This window comes from Erithacus rubecula (assembly GCF_903797595.1).
Source record: "Erithacus rubecula genome assembly, chromosome: 3".
NCBI classification, from domain to species: Eukaryota; Metazoa; Chordata; class Aves; order Passeriformes; family Muscicapidae; genus Erithacus; species Erithacus rubecula.
In genome coordinates this window covers 87,583,725-87,606,717 of record NC_136689.1, presented here as the reverse complement: position 1 = coordinate 87,606,717, position 22,993 = coordinate 87,583,725, and positions in this window count along the sequence as shown.

The following is a 22,993-nucleotide window of genomic DNA, read 5'->3' as shown; positions in this document are numbered from 1 at the left end:
GCTAAGTATGTGTTGGAGTCATGGAGCTGCTTATAAATGAACAACTGCATTGTTATTAGGAGTCAGTTGTCTGCTATGAAGCCATCTTTCTTCTCCAAAACAGAAAGTCTTATAACTGACATTAAGCCTGTGTTCATAACCTCAGTTGTGCAAAAATGAAAGCAACATACTTTCTTTTGTGTTAGCAGTGTGCAAGCAATTTGTTTTCACCCATTTTTACAGCATCATTTGGTAGTATACAGAAAGTTGAAGGCAACCTTGGGCAGTTTCCAGTTTTCAGCTCCTCTCCATCCTGTTCTTGTTTTCTGCAGTAGCAGCATAAGCCAATTTCTAATATGCCAGCTCAATTTTTGGATGTCACTGACACTTATTCTACCCCTTCAGACTAGGGCAGGCTCAGCCACCAGTAAGTCTTAGGTTCTCATGTGGCCAGGAATTGCATGTGGCTGCAGAACCTTACACTCTTCAGTCTTTGTGGAAATCTCTACTCCTGTGTGTAGCCCACTACTTGGGAATCCTCTGTCTAAGCAGTCCTAAATGACATGGACATCACTTACTGCTGGAAGGAGAAGAAATCCTTAATGTCCCAATGTCTGTCAGACACATCCCATTGTTTGTAGTTTTCATAATACCATTACTGCAGTGGTGCACTGGAACAGTTTGTCTGGACAGGCTGTGAAATGCCCATCCCCAGAGAGCTTCAAGATGCGATTGGACAAAGCCCTAGGCAATCTGATCTAGCTTTGATGTTAAGCATGCCTTGAACCATATGTTCAACTGAATGGCCTCCCATGACACCTTCAGACCTAAATTACTCTGCGATGACCCAAATTACACTGCCAGTACAGCTGTAAAATCTCTGTAAAATTCTCATTTGGTCATCTTTTAAGTGTTTAGGGAGGGATGGAAAGTTGAGGCCTGAGTTGCCTCCAAATGAAACAACAGGTCTTCCAAAGCTGCATTTGAAGCAATTGCAACTACTCTGAACAACTTGTCATTAATGTCAGAGGCTTTTGTTGATTCAGTTTTCTTTTGTGGGTTTACCATTTTTTGTTCACCGAGTCTAAAACAGCTGGTGCACAATTCTTCATTAAAGATATCATATTTAAGGACTGTGGTGGATTGAAAGAATTCTCAAAAGAACTTAAGTTTATGTGGTCTGTTTCATGGGACCTTTACTGCTACTTCTCTATTTCTCTTTCAGGATGTCAGGAAAGACTTTTTGTGTTTTAGAGTTCCAAACTTTTGGGTACTAACTAACAAGTAGTCTTTTGGCACAGAACTGACATCATCTGACAATGGATATAATTTTGTAAAAGATTCTATCTTCATTCTTTCCTCTCCTGAAATAAATCAGAAAAACTTTTGTGGCTTCAAGTGAAATAGCTTCAGCTTCATGCTAACTGCAGCAAAATTTTGTCATTTATTATTCCTAGCTGTTCAGCACTTGTATAAACCATCTAGAGAAAGGCAGTGGTAAACTGGAGTAAGATGCAGGTGGACTAAGACATAGTTGTGCTTCCAACTATTCTATTCTATTCTATTCTATTCTATTCTATTCTATTCTATTCTATTCTATTCTATTCTATTCTATTCTATTCTATTCTATTCTATTCTATTCTATTCTATTCTATTCTATTCTATTCTATTCTATTCTTCAACATAGGGTGTAGAAGGTTGGACTTGAGACCTCTTGAAGTCCATTCTAAACCTGAGTTATCCAAAGAACCATTGCTCCTATGCTAAGAATCCTTTTCACAGTGGCCAATCCCAAACCCTCACAATACCTGTGCTCTATACAAATGCTCCTGCTATGTGCATCTTTTTCTCTGAGGAGGGTGAAGAGGAAAATAGTGTTTTTTAAAATGGCTTTGCAAATATAAATTTACTATTCTTCCTATTTGACTCAATGGGGACCTGCGAAATCTGCAGTTTCACTGCCTGGGTGAACTTTGTTTCTTAAGTCCCTCAGGAATAAGTCATGCTATAAATTTTCATCTGAATTTGCAGTTACAATAAACAAAATAATTATGAGATACAAAATAGATAATACTTTAGGCTGAAATTTTTGTTAGGCCTATCTGCAAATCTCCTAATTTATAGGTACTTGAACCAAGACAGCTAAAGAAAAAAAAGTAAATTTTGTTTTTCTTTAAAATCTGTGTAATATGCAAATATCTATTTGATAGATCTCATTGAAGAGTTTTCTGAAGATGTACTAAAAAGAATTCTTGTTTGGGTAAGATCACATTATTTTCTTGAATAATGAACTAAAGGCTCAAACCAGTGTGAAGGTGGTTACAAAAATGAGAGAATGACAACTTAAGCAAATGCTATCTTGCATCCTATTAAGGAACAGAACTTGGTGTCAGCACTGATTGATTGGCCTAACAGCTGAAACTTAGTCTAAGCAAGGATCTTTTGGATTATCAGAGAGGAAGGCAAGGGACACAGGAGGAATGTCCTGTTTTTCAGGATCTTTCACTTTCCTTTAACTTTTTACACAAAATCAGACCACAGGTACAGCAAAGTGAGGGACTGAATCATTGTAGTGGCCAAGCTTCAATGAAGAAGGGCACCATGGAGGATACAAATTTGTTTCAGAGGTTTATGAATAGAGGGAAATGGTATGCTGGTTTTCTTTATAGATCTAAAGAATTCCCGGGCTTCTCCTTCTTGAGGGGATACTGAGTTATGCAAAAAGTGTTGTTTAAAAGTACTAAGAAGTTCCAGATCTTTTGTTGTGAAAAATTAGTAACAGTAAAGTAGGAAGTTTAGTACCTAGTTCTTTGTTTGACTACCTAAATGAGTCAGTTGATTTTCTTTTATGTCACACAAGTAGAACTTTAGAGCAGATATGGGCTTCAAATGTGCTTGTTAAAATAGGTAATTCTATTTCATCCTAGTGTACATGGCACTTGGTGATTATTCATTATTGCTCTGTGTAGCCGGTTGTCAAAACTGCTGTTAATTATGAGAAGTCTTTGTATGGAAGTATTTTGTAAAGAGACCATAGCTTTGCTCCTTTTAGTAAATCAGAAGTAAATTCTGAATTTGATTTCTTATCATGTCCATACTCTGGCTCTGTAATAGGCTATTATATGTTTCAAGTTCTTAGGGTTTTGGATATGGTAAGAAAAAATGTAAGTGTCACTTCTGAAGTATACAGTAGGTAGTTTACTTCATAAAAAGCCAATAACTTGTTTTTTTTTTCTTCTCCTTCCAAAATATAGGTGACAGGTTATTTTTAAAAACACATCTTAGGCAAGTAATTCAAACCTCAAATTTCTATAGTCCTTTAAGTGTCATTTTTTTTTTCCTAAAGGCTATTATCAAAATAATCTAAATCACTTTCTTTCTATTAATCAAAGAATTACAGCACTTAAATTTGTAGTTGTCACTCACATAGTTTGTGCCTAAAGCATTTTGAAATTGTTTTGTGTGGTCTTTTCAATCACTCTGTTTTTTTTTTCTCAAGACATTGTCAACATGCACAAAGAATGGGATCACAATGGTAATGAATTTCATTCCTTTGGGACTTAAAAGGTGAGATGCAATCTGATCTCCAAGGGTTTTAACAAAAATAGTCATTGTTTCAGAAATTCTAACATTAAACACAGTCAACAACTAGTCAGTCAATGGAATATCTTTCCCAGCAAATTGGAAAACAAAATCAAGACTTTCCTACTCAGCACAACAAAACCTAACGAAGTCTATAAATTAGCATCTTCAAGAAGTTTTTTCCAGTTTTCATACTGAAAGTTCAAAGATAAGAAACACCTCATCATTGCTTTGGGCATTTTATGTTATAGCAGAATTCCTAAAATAGCACCTGCATTATGAGATTAGATTAGATTAGATTAGATTAGATTAGATTAGATTAGATTAGATTAGATTGTTATTATTACTAGGAATTATTTTTTCCTGTTGTAATAACTTGGAAAAGCAGATGTTGCTTTACTAAGGACCACATGATCTTCTTGAAGTATTTTTGTCTAAATGTAGTAGGGACAGATAAAAAATAGTGAAGAGTTCATAGACTGATAGATTAGATCCATTTACATATTGGAGAGTCATGCATAAAATAAATGTGAACATAGTATTTCTAATACAGGCTACTGCAAACAGTGTAGAAATATTAAATTGATTCATAAATCAGCTGGACATTGTTGAGGTCTAATGTATTCTTTGACTGTGTATGTTCTTAATTAACTCTTAATAAAGTGTTACTAAATTGAACAAACAGAATTTATCTAAAGATTTATGGGATAAATAAACAAAAAATCTAGAACAGCATCATAATCTTTCTGGGGGATATACACTTTTTTTATTACCTTTAAGTAAGTTTGTTAATTAAACTATAATGTACAAAAGAGAGGAATATTAATTGTTATTTAGTAATTCAATATTATTTTTAAAAGTTTATTTTATAGTTTCACATTTTGTTTAGCTTACTGTAAGTTAAGACACTTAACAAAACATAATTCTTAATAAAACTGCAATTATTAATAGTTAACACTTAGCCTGGCATGTTGATGTAGAGAACAATAAATGCATATAAATGATCCTTTAAAGCTGACCACCACTTGTGTAGTCAGGCACGTCCAATGTACTTATTAGTGACATTTAATCTCCTTAAATTGTATTGAATTAATTTAAAAATCAGGCAATAAAATTGACATTGGTAGAAAAAAGCCAAGAATGAATTATGGTTAGAACTGGACAGGTACACAGAAAGAAATAAAAATATAAATGAAGGGAATAAACATGTTCCTTTTTTTCTTGATTTTATTCAAAGAACAGACAGAACTCTTGGGTAATTTTCTCCACCTTTCTGACAGCCCTGACAGAATTGAATGTTGTGGTTTGATGCCTTTTTTTTAATCAGTAGGACAGTAAGAATTTTACCCATGACAGACAAAGAGTCAGAACAAGACAAGAAAGGTAAATTTCCTCTAGTTACTTTTGTAAAGTTACAGACAACTCTGCAAAGCCTTGAAAGGTTGTTTTTTTGTTTTATGATTTGCCAATTGTTTTGTTGATAATGTAATAAAATTGTAGATTAAAGCAATGAAAAATAAATTTCCCAGATAATTTGCACATTTCTTTTAATTCTGAGAATAAAAGCATATGGAAACTAATCAATTACTTTGTTTAAATAGCTATTTTGGGGAACATTTGGCATACTAATGAAGGGGGAATAGTTCTACTTCTCAGTTCTGACTGAGGCACATCACAATCAAAATTGCAATAACATCTTTTAAAAAATATTTTAAATGTTTTATTTGCTCTTTCTTCTTCTTTTACTAGCCCGTTTAAATTTTTAACAAGGTAATCTTGCTTTTTTTCCCCCTTGATTTCTCTTTCTTGCTTAATTATGCCTTTGATGTCTCTGGAAGTTGGGAGAGGGAAAGTGGGAAAGAGGAAAAACAGTAGAGTGAAAGTATTATTTGAGGAAGAAAATAGAATTTGATAAACATTTGAATAAACTGTGTTTAGTAGATGACTTGCATCATATTATCCTCTTCCCACAGAAAACCCTGGACTATTCTGGTATATTTTAAGAAAGCTATCTGAAATCACACAAAGAATTGAGAAATCAATAGACTAGCTTAGTTGCTCAAGCAGTAAAAATCAATTTTGTGGTTACTTGCTTTCTGAGCAAAGTTTGTGGAATTACACACAATTATGGACAAAGTATGCAAAAAATTAACTTGCATGAAGGACAGAAAAAATGCAACAGTATCTTTTTTCTTTATCAAAGAGTACTAAATTCCATTCCTTAATGACATTTTAAAACAGAAAAGATTAGAATTTAAGTACAGTTATCTAACCAGTGAATAACATAGTTAATTTTCGTCTAATATGAATTTTATTTCCATTCTTATGTCATCTGTATATAATAATATGTATTCATCTTCATCCTTTAGATGTAAAATGAGGAAGAAAAAAAAAATCTTTGATTACAGCATTTACTCTGATTTGAAAGACAGACCTTTCCTGTCATGAGTGGAACAAATCTGCTAAGGGGGCAGTGGCCAATTTATTCTGATTTTTTTTTCTTTTGGTAAATCAAGACTGCATCCATACCAGCAGCAACAAAAGAATGTGCTGTCAAGTGAAAAGTCTGGATCTGAGATTGTGTTCTGTGAGAGGCTATCCAGTGACTAGAATTCAAGGAACAACTGACTACAGTGCTCTCCATTTTTATGTTCCAATTTGATCCCCTGTTGAAGAACATATGGAAGGGTTAAACATGCCTCATTCAGTTTGAGCATTACCTGTCTGTGCATGTGAGATAACAGATGCTGAGTGGCCAGTGTGGGTTTTGAAGGATTCTGGATAGTTTCATGGTAAAAAGTTGTCAAAACTCACATCTCTTTTCATCTTACAGTAGGCTACCGAGGAGATACAGGGTCTAGTCCTTAGATTGCATATAGAAAAAGTCTGCTCAGCATTTTAGAAAGGAGATGATAGCCGTCTTATTAAGATTATTTTACTGTTATTATTAGGATTATCCTTGGGCCTGCCCAAGAAGATGAAAGACTGATTGTTCTTACCTCTGTTAGAGATGAATGCTACATCTGCTAGGTAAATCAGATAGATATTGTATATACAGTACTATCATCATCTTGCCATTATGTTTATGGCTTCTGAGAATATTGAAATGATCAAAGTGGACCCTAGGGATGAGATAGGCTGAGATGCACATAGTTTCAAATTCTTGCTGGTGTGTGTAGTGTGGCTGCAAAACTCCTGCATGCCTTCAGAAGATGAGTATACTTATGTTCATGGCTGGTAGGAAAGCAATTATACAGCAATATCAGGATTGCTGAACCCTAAGGGACTTAGAGAATGGCTTGATTTGGATGGGACCCTAAATATCATCTGGTTCCAAACCCCTGCTGTGGTACGGAATGCCACCCATTAGATGAGATTTCTTAAACTCCCTTCCAACCTGGTTTTGGACCCTTTACGTTGTGCTTGTGATGCTTCTGTGTCTTCAGCTTTGACACCAAAACTAGTGGGTAATAAGGAAATTTAATATTAAAAGTTTGGAGTGTACAGGGCACTGAGGATATTGAAAACTAGCACAAGTTGGATGTCACACTTGCATTGCTGCTGCAAGAGAAAAGAAAAAGCTGTGGTCCTGTGTGGGCGATGCAACAAGGAAATGGGGGGTCCAAACCCTTGTTCCACCCATCTAGTGTTGTTTTTTCTCCTGAGAAACTTCTATCCATGTAACCCAAGGGAAGAAGTACAGCAGTGGATAAGATCCTTAGTTCAAGGCAAATATTTCACATATTTAAAGAAGTGAACACATTGTAGACATTGTTATGTTTAAAAAGTCCTAGTAGGCTTTTTGCTTGTGTTTTTTTTATAGTTTATTCTACTTAAATTACACTCCAAAGGGATTTTAACAGAATGAAAGATTGACAAGTAGTATTTATCAGCATTTAGTATTAAAGTGGCTTGCTTAAGCTAATGCATTGATGAAAAAGAAAAGCCAAGCTTGCCTTTTAGAGTTCTTTAAACAGAAAGGCTTATTTTGATTGCAACAAAAAACACCCATAAATCTATGCACATATATATTGATCTTTCTTTCCTCTTAAAAATGACTCTGTCCCGATAACTTGGCATATTTCATAAACAAACCAACAAATTATTGATCCATCATATACTCTAAAAATCCTGTGAAGAATCTAGGTTTCTTTTAAGTTTATGCTGTACCTAAGGGAATGAGAAACTACAAAATGAAAAATAGATGTTTAAAAAGAAGCACAAATATTAGAAGATGTATAGCTACTTTTGCTCCTGCATAACCTTTCATTGTAATTCTTTCAATGTGTTCATTCAAAATATTGTTTATAAACTAATATATTATGTTATTTGATAATATGATTCTTTGTGGTGACTATTAGTTACAACATTAATTATATGTCCCTACAGATATCTCTGTTCCTTTTTGGCAAATGCTGTGACAGCATATATTTCTTACACAGGAATCATACAAAGTTAGGAGTGCCTGACATCTTGTTATTGAAAGTGAAGCTATATTCAACTTGGATTAGAGATGGATTCTGGTCACATGTCCTTTTGGAAAGGAAATAATGAAGCAGATTACAGATGTTTTTAGTACTAATTTAATGAACAATGCTGTGAAAGGATAGAGCCAGCTAGATTTTGAGTCATTCAACCTATCTTTCTTACAGTGTTTTGAGCAGTTGACATGATGAAAAAGTCATCAGGAGCTTAATTGTGAATGACTTCCTAGAGAGGGATGGCAGCAAGCTGATATAGTCTTTTGGAAATGAGAGAGAGTTAAGGATATTCCTTTATGGTAAAGTAAACCACTGTTAGTCGTTATTTTTTCAGTCACTTATCTATTAACAACTAAGATGCAATTCTCCACGTAAGTGTAATGGTGGTGTTACACAAGCTGTGTCTGTTTTTGCAAAACACTTGTCTTGAAGTAGCTGAAATTCCTGTACTTATGCAGATACCAGGAAATAAGGCTTGAGTGCCACACTGTGAAACTCTGGTCTGAGAAGTTCTTCCCTATGAGAAGGTGCTGTTTTTCAGTTAGACCTTAAAGATCTCAGAAGCAACACTTGATGGGAGCACCAGAAAATGTTTCCGGCAGTTAAAAAACCAAAAGAATTAAGTTTCTTTGTAATCATTTAACAGCACACCTGCAACACAAATCAAAGAGCTACAAACCACAGACTGTAATTGTTGGCTCTTTTCTCCCCCTCGTCCACTGCAGCAGGGTAGAGCTGTGTAAAGAAGCCTTTGTAACTAATGGCTGTGTAAAATGTGGATGTTTACTGTTTGTGTAAGTATTTTATGGCAAAGATTGCATGAGTACTACGAGAAGGGAAAAAGTCTCTGACTGTAACTTTAAGGGTCAAGGGACTTACAGAGTTTTCTGAACTCTTATTTGACTTTGCCAGCCTGTATGTTGAAGAATATCTCCACCTTCACTCTATTGTGCCTCTGCTTAGAAGGTTGTAGAGAGGAGATTCTGAGCTGTGATATTGAATTGGGACAACAGTTCCTCTTTTTCTGACCTTATGGTAAGACCCTGCTGAAATTTTCAGAGAATTGTGGTGGAAAACTTCCTTTGAGCCGGATACGGACTTGTTTATATGAAGAGAGAAGCATAAAGCTTTCCCTCCCTTGTCTGAGTGAGGGGGAAAAAAATCTCAGCACAACAAACAGAGAGATGTATTATTAGTATTCACCCCATCAGAGGGATATCAGAATGACTCATACAGAGCTGCTGCTCTGAAGGCTGTTTTATATTCTCAGCCCAGCTGGTCTAAGATCAAGGCTTCTCAAATAGGAGTACTTTTCACTCATAGGCTTAACATACTTTATACTTGCACTGTCTTTTTATAAAACAGGATCCTAAGGTAAAAAAATATTGTGAAGCTTTAAACACTGTTAGCTTTGACATTCAGAAAGTTATATTTTAAATATATTTGTAGAGCAGTTGGTGTGTAGTTAATGTGCTGGTTATTTAAAGATGATTGTATTATATTTATTTATATTTGTCATATTGGTTTTATAGGAAATGATACTTTGAATGATTAGTTCAGTACACTGCATATGATAATGTGTGATAATTGATATGAAGCTGCACCTAGATGTCATTTGATTGGTAAATGAGATGAGAACATATCATAACTTTGGTAGCAAATTTAATAGAAATATTGCATCAGTCTTTCTTCAAAAACAAAAGAAGACTTCTTTGAACAAAAAATAACTCAAAGGCCACAAACAATCCAAAATACAGGAAAAGCAAATGTTTCTGATAATTGTTCTGCATGAAATAGTCAGAAAGTATAAATTACTTTTTGCTTGATTATTTTTGAGAAGAAATATTTCATTATCCACAAAGATGAACAAAGTATTTTTCATGTCAAAGTTTACAATGATTAATAGTTGTTTAGTTCTTCATGAAAGACTGCCAGATGCAGAAAAAGAATGCAAACAAAAGTAATAAAAGTAATTTTTTATATAATTAAAGGATACAATTGTTGAAACAATTTCGCTACTAAGAAAACCATGAAACATATGCTACCAGAGTCACTCCTACAGAGGATTTGTGTATGACTACATACTCAGTTTAGTGAGTGCTCTAAAGGGATGTTTAAGACAGAGAAAAATCTGTATATTGTCAGCAAAATGCCAGTTCTTTTTTCAGATGAAAAAACAATAATTAACTTGGTTGAAATGTGAATGTTTCTGTATTGCTACTAATGCTTCAAAACAATAGAAATATGTAATTTTTCTGAAACACGTAAGAATAATCCACTTATTTCCATTTTTTTGACAGCAATCAAATTTCATTAGAAATATTTGGTATTGTAATAAGTTTAAGTGAATTAGAGGGGTTTCTTGGCAGCTTTTCATTATTTAGTGCCTAGTGTGCTACTGCTAATTTGGGGAGGAAAACAGTTCATGATAAATAATGAAAAAGATTTGCTTCTAGCTAATTACTTAGCTCATATGCTGCATAATGCAACAAAGTATATGATAGATTAGTCATCATTTGATCATGTAGAAAACAGAAGTTTTCAATTACACTGTATGGCAACAAATTTTCTAGTTGCTGGAAGTATTTAATTTTCTTAACTTAAAATATACAGAAGTATTGAGCCCTATCACCCTAAGATTAGCTTTATTAGGTTGACAGATTCATGATTATTTTCCAGCTCTTACAAGTTAACTAATAAATTTCAGAAAAAACTAGATTTTTCAATTCTCTGAAGATGGAGAAATGGGACTGGTGGATTCATATCTGGTGTCTGAATAGTAATTATTTTTCAGTGTATGTTAAAGATAAATTAGGAAAAATGTAAAGTGTCTCCTTTTAATAATATACAATTGGTCTCAAATATCTGATTCCACTCTTTGATTTGGCAAACAAAACTGTCCTTACCTGATCCAGTCTCCTTTTGAAAAAAAAGTCAAGTGTTCTCAAAGGCTCAGTAATGAGAAGAACTGGGTATAGAGTGCTTGTCAAGAATATTGTAATGAAATGCTTAGCAGAGCATGCATACAGCTGCAGAACTGTTGTATTAGAAAACAACATTTCAATCTTTAAATCTTGAGTATGTTAATTACTTAAAACCTGTGGAATTTTTGTTCACTCTACTACAACAGTAAGAATAATATTTCCTTGAGTAAACAGGATTGCTATGAATACAGAAATTTGATAAACATGGATTCTGTGGAGACTGTTTAAATTTAAATTTTATTTTACTTATACATGACAAAAGTTTTACGAATTGATTTACAGTGCCTATTTGCATGGAACTGCATTAAGCAGGTATTGCTTAGACTTTACAACTATGAAACTGAGGTGTGTCTTGAAGTTATAAATAATATACTCTTGTACATATTAGTTGGAAAATGATATTTAGATTTATATGTAGTGAAATTATAATAGTAATTACCATCTCCATATTCCACAAATAATGGATGGGTATTAATACACTGAGTAATAATATTATTCAGAATGAATGATATTATAATATTACAATATTATAGCCTCCTTTTGTTATCAATCTTTGAGTGGGAATTTAGGTGGCCATCTTGCTGTTTCTTTCAGTGGTGAGTGACCAAAATATCAACCTGCTTCTTTATTACCCAGTAAAGAAGTAGGAATGGATGCAAAGTGTGAGGTTAGTACTTCACTACCAACCAATTAGTCTAAGGGGAAAACTATTACATGTAGGTGAGATCCATTTATTTAATAGATCAAAATAATTCAGCCTTGAAAGAATGGTGGGAAGGCAGCAGAGGGAAGCTGTTCACAAGATTATCCTATTGGAAGGATTTTCAGTACATGGGATTATCTGTAATGAGATTAACCACTGGGAGATCAAATTCTGAATGGATGCTTCAGGGAGACAAAATGCCCACTAAAACAAAAGAGAAGTGGGAGGTAAAGGCTGCAGTATTTAAATATAGTCTGGTCCTGAAAGTCTTGTTGTTCTGGCAGCAATAATGGCAAGACTGGTTGGCAGACAACCAGGAGACACGTCAAGTGCTCGTCAGTAAGACAGTGCTAGGAAAAGGGTTTCTAATGAATGGAGCAATGTTGGGATATAATAAAAGGTGGCCACTGATTCTTCTGCATCAATGGGCAGCTGAGAATCCTGTGAGCAGCAAGATGATGCTGCAAACAATTACAATGCGTGTTATGTTTTGTGTACAGTTACAGAGATCGGCTTAGACGGGATTTTAAATAAGAGCCTAGAATGGACTACAAAGCTACAAGATGTGCAAAAGATAGGTATCATTTGTGCTTCAAGCCATGCAGGAAATTTGAGAGACACATTTAACAAATGATTGCTATTTCAGCTAAATATTCAGCAATCAAATTTTGGAACTTTTTTCCACTGGTGCAACATTTAGACAAAATAGAAACTGGTTTTGGGGAGGTAGGTATCAGTATAAACATATGTGGAAAGGAAAGTCAATAAATAAACTTAGGTCAAAATCAAGACACTTTTCAGTAGGTTCAGTCCAATTCAGTATTTTGGCATTTCTAGTTAACTAGTGGGAAAGGTAATAATTTTGAGGCCCAAAACAGACATAGAGATTATACTTCCATCAGAAATGCAACTGTAGATTTGCCTCTCAGACTTTGGGCAGTCTGAAAGACTTCCACTTGGGGCATAACCTCATTGGAGCTGTATTTGCTCTGGAGTAACATTAGCATATCCAGTAGACACATCTAAAAGCTTCTTTAAAAAAAAAAAAACAAAAAAAACCTGCACAGAAGACATTGCTCAGAAAAAGTATTCTGTCTGTAAAGGAACAATATTTTGTTCACAGACATATTTACAGTTCCACAAGCTGTAAGATATGTGACTTTTCTTTCAGGTAGAAATATGTATAACAGCTGGTTAAGCAGCTGTGTTACCTAGGCCCATCACCATGCCTGGTGTCCATTATCCCTCTCTCACTCTAGTGAGACATGTCAGCACACAGCTCCTCTGTTGAACTGTCTTGAGCTATTCTGCATGCCACATGTAGGAAAGGATAGGATATATCTATATTTTGTGGCCAGGTTTTGGTAGTGGAAATGGGCTACAGGGTTGGCCTTTGTGAGAAGCATATATTTTAGGTCGCGATGTGTAAATAGCAGAGAAAATACAAGTTTAAAGATTTTAGCAGTCTGAATTGGTTTTCCCGTGCAGGTTATCCAGTTATAACTTCATCTGGGAACTGTACAGTTAGTCAAATGCCATCAGGCATGTACCAAAGAATAAGGCCAATTTTTGTAAACAGACTTTTAATTATTTTTAATTAGGTGATGTCTTAGATTTTATTGGAATTTAATGGAGCTTGTCAAATACTCGAAAAGAATTTTCCTCAAATAAATTATTCAGCAAATATTGTTATTATACATTAATTAATTTATTCAGTGAATAATATTCTGCCAGCTACACAATTGGTCAAATACTACTAAAAGCTATTTGCTGAAGAATAGTTTTGATTAGTAACAGCAGTACTCTTTGAATAACACATTTGGCAAAGACTACCTGACCAGTTCTATTTTTATTAGATTTATTAGACTTTGAAGATTGCTGACTGGCCATGGAAGCTATAGTTACACAAGACCAATATGGAATCCAGTTATTTAGTATGTCTTGCCAATACATTATATTTGGAAATAGTGAATATTTTGCAGTGGTTCACATACCTTTAATATTTTCTGAAAGTTGAGTTTGCAGGACAGTTGACTCCACAGATAGCTGGTTGTTTTGGCTGTTTAGTTTAATGCTCAGTAGACATTTTGTTCTCTGATCTTTTTTCCTTGGTAGCCTGGCTATATCCTTCAGGAGATTCAGGACTTCTGTCATCTGTCTAGCTCCAAGAAGACAGTGGAAGTTGTTGTATTATTAATGACTTTTGGAAACCTGGGGCAGCTCTAGTTCAGATCCAGACTAATCAGAAGACTGACTTCAAGCTCTTAAAAAACAGTGTTATGGTTGTGGAGGAGTTAGGTCATACTACAAAACAGTGAGAAAACAAGCATAGAGCATGAGATTTGGAAGGACTGAAATTGTGTGAATGAGCAGGCTTATTGAGTGTCCCTCTTTGAGCTTCATTCACTCCAAAACATCAGGGCATTATGTAAATTGTTATTTTCAGAGCAGAAGCAGGTTTAATTAACCCAAACCAGTTCAGATTGTCATTGCTTGTGATTCAGTCCTGTGCTTTTATTCAGAAGTCCAGGACTTATGTTTCACTTTCTACTCTGGAGAGTCATCCTGCCCAATACTTGGCAAGGGACTGGCTGCACATGATGTGTTCAAGTAATCCTGCACATTCCATTTGAACTACAGTCAGAGATTATGAGAATGACTGAGGAAACTAGATCTAAACTATAACATAAAATAAAGCACATCTGAGAAGTAGGGTGCTTGGGCATGGATCTATGCCTTGCTGAGCTCCATTAGCTTGGGCTGTCCTGTAGTCATGTAAAACATTCTACTGCTTTAGCCTTATGTAACTATATAGTGAAGCTAAAGTATGTCAAGGTGATCTGTTCTCAGAGGTTGAGCCTACAGGCACATCATCACAGGCTATGTCAATACTAACCAGTAAATCAGTCCTGCATAACAGCAACATCCTTCTAGGGCTAGAGGATCTGACATCCCTACTGTACATGTTCCCATGGGGTTTACTTTTGGCTGGTTCTGGTATGATTCCATGGTCAGAATGCCCAATTTAATCTGATATGCATTATGTGTCCTGCTGGGCGGTGAGTACTTTCTAGTTTAATTCCATCCAAATAAGTTCTCTGAGACTGCTGGACAACACAAATGAAAATGCAGTTACTTGGATTCATACCTCAGTTGAACAAAACACTAACAGACATGCTCCTTATTGCTTATGATAGTAGGTTTGCAGTGTGTTAGATTTTAGATAATCAGGAAATCAAACTGGCGTTTTATTATACTTTCTCATTTATAAAAAGGCAGGGAGAAAAGCAATCACATTTTGCTGAATTGTATCCTTCAAATTTCTTTAAATAAGCTTGCACTGGTGAGTGGGTTGAGCAGAGAGGTGAAGTGAGGTGTTGAGGATTTGAGAAATATATTTATTCCACAAATTAATTAAATTTGAAGTTACAAATATGTGTTTGTCAAAGCCTTGCAGGATTACATACAGTGTTAACCATGAAAATATTACAAATCAGTATCTCTTCTGAGCTGCAAAACAATATTGTTAGGCTCAGTTACAATGCCAAAATGAATATATAATTTAAATCCTCGTTCCTACAAGTTTTGATCTCTGTTTTTTTTATTTAGTGAGAAATTACCAAATGGCATGACAAGCAAAGACCTTTAAATCTGCACTCCCTCTGGACCATAACAGTTTTACTCTAACTGCATCCATGAGTTAGAAATATTATGGGTCAAAGGCAGGCCTAGGAGGCCCTCAAGTCTGACCTAATTATCTACAGTACATTTCCACTTTTCTGAATCTGGAGGCCAATTATTTTTCATGCTATAATACAGAGGAACATATTTTTGTGTCTCTCGTAGTCACTTGAGCTTTAAGAATACTATAATTTTTCAATACAATATAACGGAATATAATTGAGATCTGAGATTTAGTAATTGAACAAAGAGCTCAACATCAGAGCTAACTACTACATGAGCTACACCAGAAACATACAACTCTATGCCTAACATTTTAAACAGAATTTGGGGTGAGGAATAATAAAGGCCAAGCCTCTTCATCTCAAATCTACTTTTCTCCATTTTGGCTGTGTTCTACGTACCACAATAATGGCCATACTGCAACATAGTATGATAACCAATAACTCAATCTAATCTAAATGGCTTAGAAAAACATTAGCTGGATTTTTTTATTATTATTATTATTCTTGTGTATATATTGCAGTAATTTAAACCTTCTGTGTCTTTATTTCTTGGTGATGACATTCAGTTCTGATTTTGCACTGCTTTGACATAACGTTATGGATTATTTCAATGTGGACGAGCTATATCTTAGTTATAAATCATCCTAGGTTTTGCTCTCAGTATTAAAAAATATGAATCCTTCTAACTAAGTGCATGCTTCTCTAATATGAAGCTGTTTCCTTTCCTTTGTCTGTGGAGAGTTGAAGAGGGCATACACACCTACCAGTGCTCACCAGGAGTGGGCAGCACCACTTCTGAGTTCGGGGCATGTAAGGACTGAGAGCCAGAAAAAATGCGGTACCCATAAAGAGGTGGAGGTACTCAAAAAATCCCCCAAACAAAAACAAAATCCCCACCTCACGAAAAAAACCCCAAACTCAAAGCCACAACAAAACAAGAGATAGCACGAGAAATAAAAGGACAACAATAAATTAAGCCATGAACCAGGGCAACCACATTAAAAGAAACAGCTGAAAAAACATAATGACACACAATAAAAGAGACAAGGTGGAATTGCTAAAGCACTTCATATGGGACTGATGCTATTCCATCACTGAATACTTCCCAAAGCCCCATGGAAAGCTTATTCAAGTGTACTTTATATTAGCTGTTGTCTGTCTTGACCACAGTGCTCTCCAGAGTACCACAGAGAGTTTCTTAACTTTCAGCCTGCAAAGGTTGTCTGTCTGTACACACACCTTGACCTGGAATCACACTTGCTGAGTATTATTTTAGAATTCAGTGAAGAACAATGTGATGAATGGCTGAAATATTTCTTTTGCTCACTGAATACACACCGTGTGCTCTGCTCAGTTAACAAGCCTGTGGCTGAGCAGCCCATTCTGTTCCTGATCAGGAAGGAAAGCTCTCCAGAGGAGAGGCTGTGTATTTTCCTGAGAATAATCTTGTTGTGCAGCTGGGAGAGGCATCTGGGCTATGGGGTGATGCACGTCAGGATGGCTGGAGGTGAGGTGCATTTTTGTGATGTGGGATTTGTGTGAAAGGAAATGCAGCTGAGCTTCAGGTAATGGGGGTGATAAAACATTTCTGTAGAGCTTCAGAGGGTACTGTGAAGTTGGTGCATGTTAAGAGTTCAGGGTTAAAGGGTAGGACATCCCTGCAAGGAAGAGCAGATAAAGGGCTCCACACTTCTAGTTTCAAGCTGCTTAATTCAGCACTCCTGAGTTTTATCTTAGAGTTTTTGCTGTATTTATCCTACATTTAGAGTGTGGGTTCCTTAATTCTGCAGCTTTGTGGGAGAGGAGGATTCTCTTTTGAGTGCTGCATTGGGTGCTGGTGCAGGTGGGTCTAGTTCTGTGTTTGGTTCTTGTGGTGACATTGTGGGACTTTGTTTAGTAGGGGAAAACTTGCTTATTTTATTGTTGGCTAGGCTTTTTACTTCTCTTAAATAAAGTTGTTGTTGATTCCTTTACTGTAGCTATTTCTGTATACTGTATACTTGCTGAAAGAAACAAAATAGTGAGTGAATGTTATTGGGTAGATGGTCTGATGAATTTCTTCTTCCTAGTTCTGTAGATAACAATATTATAGAGTGGGATTTTAATGTTTCTTTTTCCTTTCAACTTCTGAGTGCCCATCAGAATAGTCATTGATAAAGAATTAAAAACTTAACAAGTCAGTATATAGAAAATACTTTTTTCTATTAATGGACTTATAATCTCTATAGGAGAAAAAAGAATGGACTATTAGAGGCAAAAGCCCTGAAGGAGTGACTGCTGAGCTGAGGCAAACACTGCCTAGAAAGTAGGAGATTAGAAACATGTAGGTGACAGACCTTCACCCAGCAAGCTTTACTTCAGTTGTTCAAATCTAGTGAAAAAACAATAAAATTGATGACAGCTGAGAAAATAGTGACCAATGTTGTGCTGTCAGAGATTTGGTGAAATATAAGTAGTACTAAGAACCTGGGGACTGAATGTTATAAGAACTTCAGGATGCCCAAAGCAGTGTATCAGCAGTGCTGGTGAGTCTGAGGTGCTGCATTCCAGGGATGATGATTTCACCATTTCCTTGGGCAGCCTATTCCAGTATTTCCAAATCACCCTTTCTGTAAAGAATTTTTTCCTAATATCCAACCTAAACCTCCATGGGTACAACTTTAGGCTGTTTTCTCTTGTCCTGATTAATATAATTATCTAGCCAAATCAAAGCATATCTGAGTAAAATGTGATGCTTTGTGTAAGACTGACTTTTTCTGGTTCCTTCTAGCTTTGATATATGTAGGTTCTGATAATTTTGAATGTACCAGGAGCAGGTGCTCAGATACTGCAGGGGCCTTTGTGAGGAATGGCTGGACACAGCCCATTCCAGCCAGCCCCAGGGCTCCACCACAGGGCATGACTGGGCCCTGCAGCCAAGGTGATGCCGCCTTGGGGAAAACCTGGATAAGAAAGGGTAAAAAAATGTCATGCAGGCAGGTTCCTGAAAGGCTGCAGTCCATGATGGAACAGTGGAACAGCGTGAGGGGCAAGGGAGGAAGAGAGGAACTGCTGTGTACTGAGCACACACTTCTTCCACTCCCTCCGCATTCCTCCTCCAGGAGAGGCAGTAGAAGAGTCTGGAGTGCCAGACTTCATGGAGTGTAGGGAAAAGCGGGGAGGACATGTGAAGTCTTTGTTTCTTGCTACCTGAATCTATTTCTAATTCTCCTTATGCAGATGAAAATTTCTGATCCTATTTTCTTGTGTTGCTTGACTGGGGAGCAGGTGTGATGAGAAGCTGGATGGGTATTTGGCTATTGGGCACACTGGGCCCACAAACTGACATTCAAAAGTGAAGGTCTGAGTATTCTGCACCAATCTAGAGTATACTGTGTCATAATTTTTATGGGGTTTGCTGCAAAAACAGTGTGCATATGATGTGCCATTTGGTCAGATTTGAAACACTTATATATCACCTACTGAATTAAATAGGATAAAATGTTGGAATTTTAGGTTCGAAGAGAAATAATGTTGGTAGAGATCCAAGAGGATTTGCATAATTCTGAAGCTAGCCTAAAACAGGAAAGGTCTAAAGTTTTCCAAGAGGATGATTCCAGAAAAACCCTTTATCTGATTATAATAAAAGTGGCTGGAGAACATAGTATTGCAGGTCAGTGCAATCTATTTCCATACAGGTAGATGAATATAACTATAACTATATAACTATATAACAACTATATAACTATATAACAACTATATAACTATATAGTAATATAACTATAATATGTAAACAAAGTGGATGAATTTATTTGAGAAATAGGAATGAAAAATGAGAAACTGTCCTACCTGCACGATGCGGAGACAATTACAGGAATTTGAACATGGGTTTGGTCTCTTCACTGTTTCTTTGGAAGAGGTATAAATACACATTGATATTGTGTTTTGTCCAAGTAGAACCAAAGCAGTAATGCAATATGGGCAATTTAGATAAGGAAACCTAATCAGAACACAGTTTATTTGGTAAAGTAGTGATCTGACAAACACTCAATGGAAAAACAGCCCAAAGGATTAAAAGTTTGAATGGGGTTTAAATTGGTTAAATTTAAGGTTAAGATTTGTTGGTTAAATCTATATGACTTTCCTGATAAGTGACCACAAGAGTGTTTGTGACATGATGTGTTCTGCACTCTGTCCAACTCCTGGGCATTGCAAGCAGCTGAAGAAAACCTTGCCTGGGTATGCCTGGCAGCACATTAACCATACAAAGCTTTCCAGAGTCCTTAGGGAAATAGGCTTCTGCATGTTTTAGAGAATGGCCTTCTGCTTTGCCTAGGGCTTCGTGTCTGGGGTTGCTACCTAGATAGATGGTGACTGTGGAATCGAGCTGAGAGCTTCTTTCAAATGACAGCCTGCATGTACTTGTGGGCACTAGGTTTTCAACTGGCCAGGCTAGACCTGGGAAGTTTGCAGTAGTTTTGAATAATGAGCAGTGCTGGACATGTGACACTGAAAGTTATGGACCTAAGATAGAGCATATTATGTTGCAATCACAGCCATTTATTTTACAGTTTTGACACATGTGGTTGTGTAAGGTGTATGTTGTGCTTAGTAGCTATTCTAAAGTTATTTTGAGTTTCCTCCCCCTGAAAGATAATAATATGTTGGGTACATGATATACATATGCTGTAGGAGCTATAGCAAAATATATTAATGGAAAGCAGGGAAAACAAAAGATGGGATTCCAGGAGCTAGAAACAATATTCAATATAAAAATATTATTACTTTGGACTTGTGGCAATTTTGCCAACAGAGATGCATCTATATCGTATGGTCCTAGGGCATATACTCTGTCTTCAAATTTCATGAGTCCAAAAATCCAGCAAATTTTTGATATTATCTCTGTCAGACCTCAGTGGATTTTGAGGAAGAAAATTCTTTTTAGTGCTGTAGCTCTTAGAAAAGGGATAAAAAAGAAATGTTCAAACACCTTTAAGTACCTCTCTCAAGAGGGTTGAGCTTAAACCATCATTTAATCTCTTCTATGCTAAGACTAGAGGTCTGAGCAAGAATTTTTGTTTAAAGCAAAATCAGTAAATTTGGGTGTCTGCTTTCTGTGAGTACAAAATTAGTCTTTGCCTCCAATGATATTGTGGAAAATAACTTACCTATTTTGCGAGCAAAAAATTCAGGTTGGTTGAAAATACAAAATTTAGTTGAAATAAAAGCAATCTATTCCTGAATCAATAAAAGGAATAATTTAAAAGGCAGCATCTCAGGATTCAGGCACAAATGTAGTCTTCAAAACCCTTGTCTTTGTTAACAAAGACTTCCTCTTCCCTTCTTCTTCAAATATTATAGCTTTATGTCTTACCACTTTCTTGTTTTTATATAAGTGACTTTCAGCATAGTCGGACTCTGGAGTCAGGTATTTTTGAACTAACCTGAGTCCCAAGAAGGTGGATTTTATCTACAATATATCTACAATACTAACCAGAACCCAGCTTCCTAGGGACAACTTCTATTTCTATGTCTTTCTTTTTTTTTTTTTTTTTTTTTTTTTCCCTCGAGGAATAATTTTTCCATCTTTCATCAAGTAAATGAGTTTAGCCCTTATTAAAACTCCTTCATATCGGCACTGCATCAGTATTAGTGTGCTAAACCCCTTTGATATAATGGTAATAGATATGTAGATTTCCTGATCTGTACCTAAAGACCACAGACTGTGCAAATCTCTAGTACTTTGTGTCTGACGGGCTGCTTGGGTGTGTTCTTTAATTACTCACAGAGAGGAGCAGTAGCAGATAATGCCGTACAGCGAAGCAATTGCCAGGTTCTGAATGTCAATAATGGCACATGAGTGGTTGGTGCTTGAAATACTCTACAGCCCTTGTCTGATGGATGGCTCCTGGCTGACTGCAAACCTGGCTGGTAAAAGTTCACACGTGGGAAGGCAGCCAGCTCGCAGTGTGGAAGCAGCACAAAGGTGGCTGCACTGTCACTGTAGGTAGGACTAGAAACATGAGTGTGTGTGCCACAGATGATTGTCAACAGCAGAATACGAAAGAGGCTAAAGATTAAAAGATAGAGGAAGCTGAGAGACTGGCAAGTAATTTAGGCCCTGCACTTTGGAAGTGCTCCAAATCACAGTTTCCTCCCTGAGCATCTTTATGTCCAGAAATTTTGAGGACGTGCATTAAGTTTGTCTCATTTCTTCTATTTTGTGGGCATCAACTTCTAAAAATGTGGTTGTGGCTAAACAGACTTTAAATCCGTCTGGTAGCAGAGACAGCCTGCCTGCCACAGAGGAGGCTTTTTAAAGCTCTGTTCACACTGCATGCATTGCAGGCATGCTGGAGTACCGAACATCGTGCTTTGTGACCCCTTAGTCCCTGTGAGAACACACATTCGTGTGTGGTGCAGAGCTGCAATGAAATAGTCGAACCAGCTGGACTGTCCTTGTAGTCCTCAGGCTCCTTTCTTCCTCACCTGCTTTTAATTTGAAGCTCTTGATGACTCATTCACCCCCAGTGACCCTCAGTGACCAAAGTTGGAGTTGTCACAAAACCAGATCCTCCTCTGTAGAATTCTTAAAGCTCTGCAGAGCCTCTGCAGTGTGTTTGTGCTGGTGTGTGGATGCATACGCCCGTGCTGGCATGCAATGTGCTAGTCAGTGAACGTACATTTAAAAAAACCTGAGAAAATGTGATTTATTGTTAAGTGTAGCAGCCTCTGAATTGTCAAAATTATTTCTTCGAAAATCATTCTTTAAATGCTCTGCTTCTCTTTGAAATAGAAAATGAGTAAAGCACATACTTGGAAATACTAATTGTAAGAGGTTATTACTGAACTCTTTGTAACTGAAATATTGAGGACTATTTCAGTGAATTTTAGTTAAGTAAAGCTTAATATTTTGGAGCTTTTTTTTTCTTTTCTGAAAGCTTTTCAGGCTTTCCTAGTGTGTTCTTTTCTTTGATCTTCTTTTGTAATAACATGGTAGTCTCATATTTCAATAGAAAAACTGGAACTAAAGTATACATGAAAAAGTCCATAACAGCTCTCTTGCTGTTTATTTCAACAATCTTAATTAAAGAAAAACCTAATCCTACAACAGACTTGTGATTTGCCTTTTCTTTGAAGCGCAATTAGTTTTCATTCATATCCCTTGATGTCAGTGAGGAAAAACTACTGGTGGGCGCATCAGTGCTGATGGGGTTCAATTCATTTTTTTTTTTTTTTTGCCTGAAACGTAGCTCACAATAAAACCATGCACACAACACACATGCACACACACAACAGAGGAAAGTAACCTCTGTATTCATGCTGCCTGCAAAGCCATGTCTAAGTCTCTCTTGGCTGTGAGCCAAAGTCTCTAAAAACCCATTAAGGCTATTACAGAAATTATTTCTCTTCCTTTGTGAGCTGGGTAAATTTCACAGTTATCATTGCAGAAGGAAATGAATTGGGAATATATCTGTCTGGGGATGGTTGTCCCTTCAGTGGGAATTAAGCCAACTCAATGTAGAGCAGCAGCTGTGCGTGTCAGTGCACGTACTTGCAGGATAGAGTCAGTGGATGGCACTGTAATATAACTATTGT